Source organism: Cebus imitator, unplaced genomic scaffold, assembly GCF_001604975.1.
Source record: "Cebus imitator isolate Cc_AM_T3 unplaced genomic scaffold, Cebus_imitator-1.0 Scaffold137, whole genome shotgun sequence".
NCBI classification, from domain to species: Eukaryota; Metazoa; Chordata; class Mammalia; order Primates; family Cebidae; genus Cebus; species Cebus imitator.
This window is the reverse complement of record NW_016107452.1, coordinates 3689654-3703168: the sequence shown is the minus strand read 5'-3', so window position 1 is coordinate 3703168 and position 13515 is coordinate 3689654. Positions and strand designations below refer to the sequence as shown.

At 35.5% G+C, this 13515-nt stretch overlaps 1 long non-coding RNA gene across 1 annotated transcript; it reads left to right on the top strand.

Annotated features, from left to right (window-relative positions):
• Positions 1-834: 834 nt before the first annotated feature.
• Positions 835-3145, top strand: LOC108313445. Its single transcript, XR_001829090.2, has 2 exons — positions 835-1307; positions 1724-3145. It is a non-coding gene; the product is annotated as an uncharacterized LOC108313445 (long non-coding RNA).
• The last annotated feature ends 10370 nt before the right edge of the window (positions 3146-13515 follow it).

Here is a 13515-nt window from a genome sequence, read left to right as displayed (position 1 = left end):
AGCTCTGAACCTAGCTGAATCTGTTTTTGAACTCCAGTTTTGCTTATTGCTAGCTGTGTGATATTGGGAAATTCTTTATGTTCTCTAACCCTTACCTCCCTCATCTGTAAAATGGAAGTAATGATAGTTCCTATCTCATAGGTAACAACTACATGGGGCAGCACACTCAAGGAATTAAGGAAGTTTCAGTGGTTGCCCACTTTATAAAGACAGTGTTAAGGCAGCGCAGTGCAGTAGTTTGGGAGCCAGCAACAGCATGTGGGCTGGAGTGTCGCTGTAGGACAGGAAGTCACAGATACGGATTGAGGGTGGAGTAGGAAGTCCCTGGAACGTCATCCTGGCAGCTTGAGATTGTAGTCTACGTTTCTCTTGTTATTAACTATTTAGGGTGATGGATCTCTGACGTGAGTAGAAGAGTTCCACTCAGCCCCAAAGGTTATATCCATCTAGAACCTCAGCATGTGATTTCATTTGAAAATAGTGCCTTTGCAGCTATAATTTAGGTAAAACTGGAGTTGAGATCATACTGGATCAGGATGGGCTCTAAATTTAATGAAAATGTCTTGATAAAAAAAACAGGAAAGCCGGGCGCGGTGGCTCACACCTGTAATCCCAGCACTTTGGAAGACCAAGGTGGGCAGATCACCTGAGGTCGGGAGTTCGAGACCAGCCTGACCAACAATGGAGAAACCCCATCTCTACTAAAAATACCAAATTAGCAGGGCCTGGTGGTGCATGCCTGTAATCCCAGCTACTCTGGAGGCTGAGGCAGGAGAATCGCTTGAACCCGGGAGGCAGAGGTTGCAGTGAGCCAAGATCATGCCATTGCACTCCAGCCTGGACAAGAAGAGCGAAACTCCGTCTCAAAAAAAAAAAAAGAAAAGAAAAATCAGGAAAGAATGCATAGAGACACAAGGAAGAAAGTCATGTTAAGATGGATGCAGAGATTGGAGGGATGCAGCCACCAGTGCAGAAATGCCCGCGGCCACCAGTAGCTGGAAGGAAATGAAGGATTCTCTCCTAGGACCTTTAGAGAGAATGCGGCCCTGTCAACACCATGATTTTGGACTTGCTTGTAGCTTGTATACTCTTACTTTGGATACAATTTTATCCAAACTTGGCTAAACAGTTTCTCAGGCTACAGAAAATTTAAAATGGAGAAGGTTCAATTTGATTCTTAGAGATACAAAGCAAGAAAATGATGGGAACATTGGAGGAGGCCAAGAAAACCTATAAAAAGCAAAAATATGAAGTCAACATTGTGGTAGCTGTCAGATGTTTGGTGTAGCTGCAGGCACCCTGCACAGGTGAATCCCTGAGGGGATCCCTATATCACAATGTAGTGTGATTATTTGACGTTCATGATCATCTAGAGACATACGGAGCAGGTGAATCTATGTTCTGTATATTCTGCCTAAGGCAGAGAAATGTTTAGCTCCCTTTAAAATAGTTCCATAATATTTCCTAAAAACTTTTGCTTGAAAACTGTAAGCTTCCTATATCTGGAGCATTTCACTTTAAATATCTGGATAAATATGTTATCTTCTTACTTAGACATTTCATGTGTTTAGGGATTTTCATTTAAATTCTTAATCTATATAGCTGCTAACACTTCCTGCAGAGTGAAACCATCATAGATGTGAAATAAAGACCTATTGATTTGAGTTACCTTTACTTGTAAAATCTTCTTGAGTGTTTTAACTTCATTCATTGGATCTTTCAGCTTTTACAGTTTCAAGAGTTTGTGTCACCATTAGAAGAATTCAACTGTACCTCCAGGTGACAGCAGTTGCTCTGGTTGGGTGGGTGATCTCAGGAGGCTTTAGAATGATTTGTCTGTGAGGGAAGTAAAACACTTTCAGAGCTTGACTTTAGAAGGTGTGAACTGGCTAGATAATGAACCTCAGGGCTAACGCTGCTATAGCAGTCGGAAGGAGGTGATGGGTTTTCAGTTTGGACCTCAAACATCAATACCCTTCTAGTAGTGGGAGGAACAGAGCCCCTCCTTTACCTGTCCAATAGAAAGAATGAGATGGTGAGACAATGGGACAGGCAAAGTGAATTCATATGTAAGACAGAATTCAGATGAGAGAGCCAGGGCATCACTCAGCCATTCCTGACATATGTAACAGGCAACGAGAAAGTGGCAGAAAGGAAATGAAGTGTCCATAAAGATATTTTTAAAGTGAGCTTGAAGTATTTGGAGACAATTCAGTGTTACAAAAAATCTGCAGATCTCTGGATAAGGAAGCAGAGGTTTCAGCATGGGACCAATGGAGCCTCAAAGGTGGGAAGAAGACAGACAAGACCAGGGCAGAACACAGCTCTTCGTTTCTCTTGGCTTTCCTGGATAAGGACTGCATCAGTCCTGTGGAAGGACAGGCCATCAGCTCTGGAACACTGTATGTACTTTCCAGTATGTACTGCTACCTGTGTGATGTTGGGAAAATACCTGACCCTGTCTAACCCCCACTTCCCTCAACTGTGAAATGGAAACAATGATAGTACCTACCTATCTGATAGGTGGCAACTATAAGGTGCAGTGTACTGAAGGAATTAAGGAAGCTTCAATGAACGTCAGCTTCATGAACACAGTGTTCATAAAGGCAGCTCAGTGCAGTGGTTTGGGAGCCAGGAACAGCACGTGGGCTCGCGTGTGCCTGTGGATGAGGTCAGAGATGTTGCTAATAATGGAGAATAAATGATGCAGTTTTCATTACCGACCTTGGAATCATTCATTCATTCACAGAATGTGTTTTGTCAACTTACTAAAACACTAAATTAAATAATCTCTGGCTTTGTTTATTTATTTATTTTTTGTTTGTTTATTATAGATACTAAGACTTAGTGGACCCAAAGTTACTGACATCCAGAGTAGACGACAAACATCAGGTGTGCAGTGCTTCTGTGCCAAGTGTCCTTCACCAGATGTGCATGGATCATATTTGGGAGGAATGAGGAGTTCCTGGAAATACATGGAATTCAGTGTAGCTGCACATGTGCACTTTCATGACCAGCCAATCAATAGCTTTCACTATGTTTTCCAGGGTCTGTGATCCTAATAGGGATAAACAACACAGCCTTTTAGAGTACTCTCTTGAAATTTTATTATTGCTATAATACATAAATAATGCAATGTTGAAGTTGTCAAAAATGCATATGAACAAAAAGAAAAATTATTAATGCAAAGACTAGTTCTATAGCTATTCCTACAGATTTTAAATGTTAAAAACATTGTATATGTAGGAAAACATACACACACACCAACTAAAATACACATTAAATATATATACAGTCATGCAGTGCTTAACAAGAGGGATATGTTCTGATAAATGTGTCATTAGGTGATTTCATCACTGTGCAATTATCAGGGTACAGCATTTACACAAACACAGATGGCATATATATAGTTTATGAACATTTATTCACATGGAAAACCAACTGTTTAGCACCATTACTGAATATCAATCACTTCCCCTGCTTGATCTGCAATGCCAATATCAAGTACCATATATCAGGTTTCTGTATGTGCTCCGTAATAATCTTATGGGACCATCATTATACATGCAGCCTGCTGCTGGTTGAAATGTCATTATGTAGCTCATGACACATTATATTTACTATATATTCTTAGAATAATGTTATACAACAAAATATTGGTGAATTGTTTTTCCGCTTTGAAAATCATGCATGCCTTTTCTTATAAATAAATACACATTTATATAATCATCCTAACAGCTGTATAGTAACAAATGTATAATTTTCTGAAGCATTTAAGATTTTTCTGGATTTGCCTCTATTATAAACGGCACCGAGATGTGTAATACTTTTTGCCCACTTATGGAATTATTTTTAAGGACAAATTCCAGGAGTAGCCTTCCTAAGCCACTTTTTAGGTCTTTGGATGTTTTGCCCAGTTGCTTTTTAAAACATTTTATATCAATTTATACCTCAAGGATAGTGTAGGATGGTGCCTCCTGCCTCTTTTCTATCACTTTGCCAAAATTGGGTATGATCATACTTTTTATCTCTGTTAATAAGATAATTATTTCAATTTATTTCAATTTCAAGTCTTATTGAGCTATGGGTTGGAATTGCATTATATATGTGAATTAGCCAAATTAAACATATTTTAACATTTTTGTGGCTATTTTTATATTCTGAGAATTGTATTTTATTATTGTCATTGACATCTTAGGGCATTCATCTTTTTTCACTTGGAAGAATTTTTTACATATTAATCCTGCAGCATATATGCTACAAATAAATTTTTTGGTTTGGATTGTGGTTGACCAGATATTTGTAGAATGAAAATCGTAAACTTTTACGTAGCCAGATCTCTAAAATGTTTCATTTAAGTGTTGCTCTTTCATGTTATATTTAACTGGATATGAGATTATATAAATATTCATCAGTGTTTTCTTCTAGAGACTTCATAGTTTCATTTTGACACTTTATCTTATTTCTATTTTTATATTACTTGACATGCTTTTTTTAGGTTGTGCATGGTAACAAATGGTCCCCACATATCAGGGGCTTATATTAATAATTAATTACTTCTCACTCACTTTACATGGTGGCTTTGGTTAGCTTTGGTGCTATTCCAGGTGTGCCTCATTCTGGGACCTAGGCAGAAGGGGAAGCCTCTACTCTGGGCTTGCAGGAGGAGGGACAAAGAGCAACAGTGGGAGCATGCAATGGCATATAGAACTTTTACTATATTATGGCATTTGTCATTTCTATTCACATTTCGTTGGCCAAATCAAGCCACATCACTAAGCCTAATGTCAGTGAGGCATGGAAATGTGATCTCATGGGAAAGGCAGCTCATAATGCAGAACTAAGTACAATCTACCTTATTTTTAGAGTAGGGTCTAACTTTATGGTTTTCCAATTACTTAGCTAATTGCTTCAACACTATTTTTTAATAACCCGATTTTTTACACTACTCTGTGATACTACTTTGATTCCATATCATATTCCAATAGGTCCTTCTTCCTGTTCCTAAACTTTCTGTTGGATTTCACTGAGCACCAGGATTATGAGTGCTTTTTAAGTCAGATAGGGTAAGGCCCACTTTATTTCCCTTCATTTAAAAAGAGTTTTGGGGCTGTCAACAGTGGCATATGCCTGTAATCCCAGCACTTTGGGAGGCCAAGGCAAGTGGATCACTTGAGGTCAGGAGTTTGAGACCACCCTGGCCAAAATGGCAAAACCCTGTCTCTACAAAAAATACAAAAATTAGCTGGGCATGGTGGTACCTGGTTGAGGCATGAGAATCACTTGAACCTGGGAACTAGAGGTTGTAGTGAGCTGAGATCATGCCACTGCACTCCAGCCTGGGTGACAAAGTGAGACTCTGTCTCTGAATGAATAAATAAATAAAAATACATAAATAAAAATGAAAAGAGTTTTGGGTATTCTCTAGTTACTGTTCTAGTTGAATTTTTGAAAACCTGTATTCATTCCAAAAAAAAAAAAAAAAAAGAAGTCCTATTGAGCTATGGGTTGGAATTGCATTATATATATATGGATTAATTTGAAAATAACTGATTTGTTTGCCATGTTGTCATTTTATCCATGAAGATAATATGCCACTTTATTTGTCCTGGCCTGTTTTTGATTTTTCTTAGAGCTTTGTAGTTTTTAAGAGCATGTTTTAAACTTTTTTTGCAAGAAACATTTTAGTTTTTGATACTTCTGCAAAGCTAGTTTTTCCATGATTCTTTATAAGTAGTTGTAACTAGTATGTGGAAAAGCTATTGTCTTGTTTCATGATTATTTTCTAGTTTGATAACTTTCTGGACTAGTTTACTTATTTTAATAGTTTTTTTTTTTTTGGCTGATTCTCTTTTATTTTTGAAACCAAGTATTTATACATATTATTGTAGTTTACATATTATTTCTTTTCCTAACTTATTGCACTAACCAAAAATTCTACAAAAATATTGAAAAATATTGTTTTTTTTCATTCGCCATTTTCTTATAAGAGTAAGAAAGATTTTAGCGGGAGTGGGAATCTTACTAACATTTATGAATCATTCTTCTAACCCTAGTGCGGTAGGAGTGTTCAACCAAGAAGACAGTTGAATTTATCAAAGGCTTTTCTTTTTGTCCTTGAAGCTCTCTACAGGGGTTTTTTTCTTGTTTCTATTATTAAATTATACTGATGATTTTATAATATTGAACTATCCTTGCATGTCTAAAAATAATGCTGGCTGGACACAGTGATATTCTTTGAATATGCAGTTATATTTATCTTGCTATAATTGTTTGGATGACTTTTTATATCTATATTTAAATTTTAATTTGTCTTCAAATTTTTAGAGGTTTTTTTGTCACCTTTTTCTATATCAGTTATATTGATTTTATTAAATTAATTAGAGTATCTTTCTCTTTTTTAAAATAACATTTTAGAAGAGTTTGAAGGCTATAGGAATTAATTTATTTCTTAAAAGTATTCAATTCATCCTAAAACATGTTGGGGAAAACTTTTTTTCTTATACTTCTTACATGGCTCTTCGGATTTTTGAGTTTTTGAGTCAAATTATTAATAAATGAATTGAAGCAATTAGTTAAATGGACTCTTCTTGCATCAATTTTAGCTATTTATAATTTCCAGCAAAATTTGCCGATGAGTCAAGATTTAAAAATTAATTGACATAGCCTCTAAGGTATCTTGTACCATTTAAAATATTTCAGAAGTTGTAAATTGAAAACAATATTGAAATTTCAATTTACAAGATTTTAAAGATAGGAACAAAGGCAGAGCAAAGGTGTCAACTCCATCTGCTACCAACAGATGGCGATAGCAGTCACTTTACTTTAGATTTAAGAACAAATGGACTTTGAAAGTATTCCAGAACCTGATCTCTTTAGGAGAAGTTTTACTGTTCCTAACATTACGTAATTGCCTTGCTTCTCTGTTCCCTCCCTCCCTCTTTCTTTCCTCTCTCTCTCCCTCCCTTCCTTCCTCCTCCTCATCCTCCCTCTTTTTCTCCTTCCCTCTCTTCCTTTCTCTTGTCAAGACTTGGAATGCGTTAGTCTTTTCAAAAAATTAGAGCCTGGATTTACTTTTTGATTTATATTTGTTAATTCACGGTTTTTAAATTTAATGTCCTTTTCTAGCTTTTAAAAAGGTGCTTAGTTTATTTTCAATATTATTTAATAATGAAAGCATTTAACTTTATAAATGCTCACTGAATAACACCTTGACTGTATTCCATTGATTTTGATATAATCTACTTTTACTATAATTAACATCTAAATAATATCATTGCAATTTTGTTATGTTCTTATACATAACTATGTAGGAAAGAATTTGTTTCATATTCCATGAAGGGAAGTCTTTAATATCTAACTGCCTACAGTTATGAAGTTGTATAGGGCAGCAAAGTTGTTATAACATGAAAGGTTCACTGATGAAATAATTATTTATGAAATTGATCTTATCTTCAAGGTTTCTTTACCAGTAAGACCAGGGCCTTTATCTGTTGATCTAGTCATATTTCTTTTTCTAGTAACCTCTAGATGATTGTTGCATATTTTTCTGACAAAACATATTAGATTTGATTAAAAAGAGATCCTGTAGAATTTTATGAAGTTGATGAAAGTGATGTTGGAGAACTGCTGGAATCACGTAGATTTCTTTGATAAATTAGGATCTGGCAGAATGCAGCTAGAAGAGAAAAATCTACAAGATGATGACATGATAGTTTCAGAGAAGAAATATCTAAGTAGAAAATCATTAAAAGAACCTTTGGGAAACTGATAAAGTCTTTGCTTTTTCTTAAGAAAAATTACTCTTGATTATTCAGACATAAAGGATATTGTATCCTGAGATCCTAAATTTTGTCAGAACAAATATGCCAAAACTCAGCGTTTAATTTTTCCCAGCACTTTGGGAGGTTGAGGTTGGTGGATCCTGGCCTACATGGTGAAACCTCATCTCTACTAAAAATACAACAACAAAAATTAGCCAGGCAAGGTGGTGGGTGCCACCTGTGATCGCAGCTACTCAGCAGGCCGAGACAGGAGAATCACTTTAACCTTAGAGGTGGAGGTTGTAGTGAGCTGAGATTGAGCCACTGCGCTCCAGCCTGGGCAACAAGAGCGAGACTCCATCTTAAGAAAAAAACTTTTTTCTTTAATTTTAAGAAATATACAGTAACATAGACTCCCTGTGATAGTTTTTGTTTCAATTTTCAAGGTCAAGTTCCACTCCAACTTTTTTTTACATTATAAAAATTTGAACTTCCTTATAAGGGTATTTGCTTTAAAAGGATTATTCGCAGAACCTGTTATCCTCAGGCAATTTCTGTGAGGGATCTAGGTTGCGCGCTCCTTATGAGAATCTAATGCCTGATCTAGATCCCTCACATGTGCAGTTCACAATAGGATTTGCCACTATGTTGCCCATGCTGGTCTCAAACTTCTGGCCTAAACTGATCCTCCCACTTCGGCTTCCCGAAGTGCTGGGATTGTAGGCATGAGCAACTTCACCCAGCCCAATAATTCTGTTTTTAGTTTTTGCTTTAAAAGTTAAACATTTAAACTTTTAATATTCTAGATCCTTTATATATTTTATTTTTTGTCTAATTGACCTGCCTAAAACAGAAATGGCATGTTTGAGTTTTTCGAAATTACAGTTTGTGTCAATTTTTCTTTGTATTGATAACATTAAAAAATGTATTTAAATGGAATAGTCTGAGGAATAGAACAATCCAAAAAGCTATTTATCTTATTTTAAATTTTAGCAGCAGTTAGCATTAGATGTTTCACATGTTTGTTTTGAAAAGCTGTGAGCATTGATAAGTATTTGCCAAATAGTGCGTTATATCCTTATTTTGAATTATGACCCTTGTTCTTGCAAATGTCCTCCTTTGTTCCATTTAGTGTTTTTGTCTGGATTTCTTTTCATCTAATATTCATTTTACATTTGTACCGTGTCTCTTATATTTTTTGGTTTTTAAGCATGTTATAATCACTTCTATTTTATATTTATATTTTATGAAAAACATGTCATTTCTGACCCATCATACTTAGGGGGGGCTAATTTAAGAATCTTGGCCTCTCTGTGAGCATTTATCCCATTCACCTTTGTCCTTATGATAGGTATTGCCCCTGCTACCTTAACTCATGTTTTCTACTTGTTGACTTCCTTGCTGTCTCCTTTGTTTTCTACCTTAAGTTACCTAGAGTATATTGACTTAACTGTTGTATTTGTCTGTGTTTTAGAGACTAATATAGCTTGTAAGTTCTAGCAATGGATTATCTTTGGTGTTTCAAATTTGTTTCTTTTACTCATTGTGGGATGAGGAGCAAAGCAGTTACCTTTGGGCCCCCAATGCTCTTGTCTTCCATGTGAGAGGAATTATTTAGTATAATTCACTTCCTCCTTCTTCACAGATCTTGGCATCAGATTATTATTACATTGTTACTTTCCCCTTTCCATTTTAAAACTAGACTTAGGCTGGTGGGCGCAGTGGCAGGTGCCTATGATTGCTGCCACTCGGGAAGCTCAGGCACTAGAATTGCTTGAACCTGGGAGGTGGCGATTGCAATGAGCGAAGATTGTGCCACTGCGCTGCAGCCTAGATGACAGAGTAAGCCTCTGTTTCAAACAAACAAAAAACTAGATTTAAAACAACTTGGACTTAAGTATTTTGACCAGTTTCAGTGTTTATTACAGTCCTGTGCCTAAGATTTAAATTTTGATTAGTGCATACAGTCAGGCAATTTTTTAAAAGAAGAGCACATGAAAAGCATATTTTCTGAGTTCTTGTTAATATGAGAATGTTTTGTGTTGTCTATACATGAAAATGGCTATTTTCTTTGTATAAAATGGTTACCGTTTTAATTTAAATAAACTGTTAAGACTTTAACTCACCACTTTCTTCTATGATATCTTCAGATTTTGCTTCTGTTGTATTTTTTCTTAGTCATAATTTTTATCATATCTTTGTTCTCCAATCCCCATTTTCCATAATTATCATATTTTCTTTCTTCATCTTAATCTCTTTGTTCTTTTATGCTAAATTCTGGGGGGCAAGAGGAAAGGGAGTACTCTGAAGTTTACTGTCCTTATCATGTATTGCCAGTTATTTTCTACAATGTTGATTTATTTTTCATTTATTTATTTATTTTTCTTTTTTGAGACAGGATCTTGCTCTGTTTCCCAGGCTGGAGTGCAGTGGCCCAATTTCAGTTCACTGCAACCTCTGTCTCCCAGGTTCAAGTGACTCTTCTGCCTCAGCCTCCTGAGTAGCTGGGATTACAGGCACACATCACCAAACCCAGATAGGTTTTTCTGTTTTTAGTAAAGATGTTTGTCAGGCTGGTCTTGAATCCTGGCCTCAAGTAATCTGCCTGCCTTGGCCTCCCAAAGTGCTGAGATTACAGGTGTGAACCTCTGCGCCCAGCCTTACAATGTTGATTTTAATTCTGCGACAGCATTTAAAGTTTCCTTGAAATCTTTTCTGTCATTCACATTAAAAAAAAAAAAAATGTTTCTGTTGCCTATTCATCTCAAACTTAATATATGACTCTCTATTATTATAAAAGTTTATTATTTTTTTTTGAGAATCTCAGCTATGTTTTGAAATTTTTCTTCTGGATTTTGGAATAGCTTATCTTTAGAGATGGGCTCTTTCTGAGTTTATTATTATTTAGAAGGTGTGTATTTTCTCAGATTAAATTCCCTATTTTCCCACTTACCTTGTGCTAAAGGCTACTGAAATTACAGCTTTGTAGATAATTAAACATTCAGAAAAGTATAATAATTCACTCTTAAGAGAAAAATATTCCTCCTCTTTTTGTGTGTTTTTAGCTATAATGTTAATTTAGATTAATAAAATAATACTATTCTTCAGAAATAACTTGGCCTTTAATGGCCTTCTTCCTATTCTGAAGAGTCAATTTGTGAAAATCCTTTTATTGTTTTTTGTTGTTGTTAAAGAAACTTGATTTTTAAAAAAGTCATTTCTTAGAATATTTATAGAACATTTGCAAAGATAGTAGAGAGATCCATATATTCCTCAGTTTTCCCTATTATTAATACCGTGTATTAATATGACACATTTGTCATAATTAGTGACCAATATGGATACATTTTAATTAACTGAAGTCCATACTTTCTTCAGATTACCTTAATTTTAACCTAATATTCTTTTTTTCTGTCCCAGGATCCCATCCAGGTTCCCACGTTACATTTGGTTAACGTGTCTCCTAGACTCCTCCGGGTTGTAACAGTTTCTCAGATTTTCCTTGTTTTTGATACCCTTGACAGTTCTGAGGAGTACTAGTCATTTATTTTGTAGAATGCCCTTTGGCTGAGGTTTGTCTGATGTTTTTCTCATGATTAGATTGGGGTTATGGGTTTTTGAGAGAAATATCATTTTTATCATATTGTATCAAGGGTACATGCTGTTCACATGATTTGTCATTTTTGCTGTTGGTGTTGATCACTTGGCAAAGGTGGTGGTGGTCAGGTTTCTCTAAGGTAAAGTTATCACTGCTCCCCCCATCACTCTTTCTATGCTGTACTCATTGGAAGGAAGTCACTTTGTGCATACCACACATAAGGAATAGGGATTTATGCTCAGTCTCCTTGACGTTGGAGCATTTATATACATTACTTGGAATTTTCCTGCACAGGAAAATGGTCTATTATTAACCATTTACTTGTTTATTTAGTTATTTTACTATTGAGTCATAAATATTTATTTTATACTTTTAATTTAATCCAATACTACTTCATTTATTTTGTATTCATATTGCTCCAACTTTGGCCACTGGCAACATTTTCATTTGGCTCCTTTGACTTGTCCCCATCACTATGGGTTTATTTATCTTTGAGCACTTCCTTACTTTCTGGAACCGTAAGATGTTCCAGGCTCATCTTGTATATTTCCCATCAACCTAGAATCAGCTGATTCCCATAGTCCTAGAATCAGCCATTTCTCTAAAGCAAAAACACCCTGGTTCTTTGTATTGGAGAACAGTATTAGCAATCCAGATCTGGGTAGTGGGTTTGCTCAGTGCTACTGGGGAGTTGTTACTTCTAGACCCTCTCAGTTGACAGATTAAGGAAATGTGTGTATACCTACCTGCATATATATACATATCTATAAATATTTTTATACATAACAATCTGTATCTATCTTAAGTGAAATATGTTCATACTGACGTCTCCAGCTCCAGTCCATTACCACACGGGTTGTTCCTGCCTCTGCCCATCACTTCTCTGTAGACTTCCCTTCCAGAATCTTGCTTTTAAAAAACATTTCCATGGCCAGACATGATGGCTCATGCCTATAATCTCAGCACGTTGGGAGGCCGAGGCGGGCAGATCACGAGATCAGGAGCTCGAGACCAGCCTATCCAACATGGTGAAACTAAAAATACAAAAAGTAGCCTGTAATCTCAGCTACTCGGGAGGCTGAGGCACAAAAATTGCTTGAACCTGGGAGCAGAGGTTGCAGTGAGCTGAGATCCCACCACTGCACTCCAGCCTGGGCAACAGAATGAGACGCTGTCTCAAAACAAAAACAAAAAAACCAAATGCTTAGCATGTCAGGGCAGGGAATAAGACAGAGCAAGACTCTGTCTTGAACAAAAAAAATATTAAAAAACATTTCCTTAAGTAACATTATGTTCTCATGCTATAAATCTATCTAAGTTTTAAGTGTGTTTGTGTGGAAGGTTCATTGTAGAACATTTGGAAAATTCAACAATGTCCATGGAAGAAAACCCAAATCTCTTTCTAGACTCAGTCACTGCTAACATCTTCACACATATGCACACAATTTTATAACTAAAACTGTGATTATACTAGACATACTGTTTTGTAATCTGCGTTTTCTACTCAACAATGTATAATGAACTTTACCACCATGTCATTACGTATTTTTCTTAAAGGTCATGATTTTAATTGCCTGGAGAATATTAACCTTTAATTTTGAAAATGTGAGTTTTGATATTTTTTGGTATTAAAAATAACTATAATAAATACTTGAAAACATAAATCATTATGCACATATATTTTTTATTTAGACTGTTTTGTGGAAGTTAAATTACGGGGCCCTACTGTAGGAATATTTTAAGGAGTATGATGATAAACAATTCCAAATTTCCTTTTAGAAAAGAAAGCAATGATTTAGCTTCCTACCAAAATTGTATGTGAGCCATTTTCTCTGCATCCTTAGCAACACTATATATTGAAATAATTTTTTTAAATAATCAATTGATTAAAATGACATGTCAGTGTTGTTTCTGTTCAGTTTCTTTTATTGCAAGTGTGTTTGAATAGCCTATTTCCTAAGTTCATTGCCCATGTATATTTCATTTCTATATTTCCTTTAATGCCTTTTTCATTTTTTTCTGAGAGTATTTTTAAAAATTATTTCAAAATAACATTTTAATTTGAAAATAAATATGTACTCAATACAGAAGACTTTTAAAAACACAGAAAAAGACAAAGAAAACATGATTACCTAAGATCTCATCACCCATTCT